Below are 1,337 nucleotides of genomic sequence, written 5' to 3' on the forward strand. Positions count from 1 at the left end.
GTAGTAACGGAGAGGCAGCTGTGGGTAAACCTGGCAGACATCGGGAAGAAAGAAAGGGGTTTTCTTCTCGATGCCCCGGTTTCGCCCTCTGAACTTTTTGGTACATCCGTTGAGACGGTCGTCGAAAAGTTCAGGGAGGCGAAGGCGCGCTCAGCGGCCTTCAAAACCTTCATTCCACGAAGGTCCAGGTCTGAGCCCGAACAACCCAGGGGTCCTGGCCCGTCTCGGTTTGAGGATCAGAGATGAGCACAGAAGGCTAGTGTCGGGACTCGCGCTCCTCCTCTGCCTGCGGGTAGGGGTAGGAAGTATCGTGGGTCAAAGGGAGGTAGGCAAGACTTGAGAGATGTGATCCAGACAAGGCGTCAGCGCTCTCGTCCGGATCAGAGTAATCCTTAGGTATCACTCTTTTCCTCAAGGGGTGTAACATCTACCCCTTTTTTCTTCCCCTTCCTAATTCCCCTGTACCACCATATCTCCACCTGACCGAGGTCAGGTGGAAGCTTCCTGCATAACAGTCTCCTTCTGGACCTATGATGTTTTGGTTGGTTCTATGGTTAAATCCTAGTGACGACCTTACTGATGGTCCGGTCTAGAGGCTTCTCCGGACAGAGCTCCGATGCGGGAACCATGGCATAGGTGGCATTATGAGAACCTTCCTGTGTAATACTGTCTCGGGCAGTTCTCCACTCACCTTTGAGGGTTGTATTTGAGCTTGCCTCTCCTGTTTGGCCCAGTACTTCCGGGTATCTGTAATCAGACTCTAAAACTCTAAATCCAAATATTATGGTAAGTGCACATTTTCTACAAATCCACATGAGTGGTAAGTGTGCACGTTATGCTTTGCGCACGTTCTAAAATCCACATAGCTGGTAAGTGTGCACGTTATGCTTTGCCCACTTTCTAAAAATCCACATAAGTGGTAAGTGTGCACATTATGCTTAGCCACTTTTCTGAAATCCTGTCTGGTAAGGGTTACGTGTTATTGACCTCGTTCCCTTTCTCTGAGTTGGTTAGACCCTGGTAACTTGGGCTCCACTCAACTAGTGTGGCTCTGTCGACACACTCTGGAAGCATCGCTCCCCTTATCACTGAGGGTTGTATTTGAGCTTGCCTCTCCCGTTTGGCCCAGTACTTCCGGGTATCTGTAAACAGATGCTTGGAGAACTCTAAAATCCAAATACTATGGTAAGTGCACACGTTAAGCTTTGCACACTTTTCTACAAATCCACATAAATGGTAAGTGTGCACGTTATGTTTTGCACACTTTCTAAAATCCACATAGCTGGTAAGTGTGCACGTTATGCTTTGCCCACTTTCTAAAATCCACATACAGTGGG

The 1,337-nt window shown here is 48.5% G+C and overlaps 1 protein-coding gene across 1 annotated transcript in view; it reads right to left on the reverse strand.

The window, feature by feature from the left end:
* The window catches only part of LOC107553125 (patched domain-containing protein 2-like), a 24,234-nt gene that overhangs the window by 21,778 nt on the left and 1,119 nt on the right, over positions 1 to 1,337 (reverse strand). The gene's annotated exons all lie outside the window — the stretch shown is intronic.

Source organism: Sinocyclocheilus grahami, unplaced genomic scaffold, assembly GCF_001515645.1.
Source record: "Sinocyclocheilus grahami isolate Dianchi unplaced genomic scaffold, SAMN03320097.WGS_v1.1 scaffold465.1, whole genome shotgun sequence".
Lineage (NCBI taxonomy): Eukaryota > Metazoa > Chordata > Actinopteri > Cypriniformes > Cyprinidae > Sinocyclocheilus > Sinocyclocheilus grahami.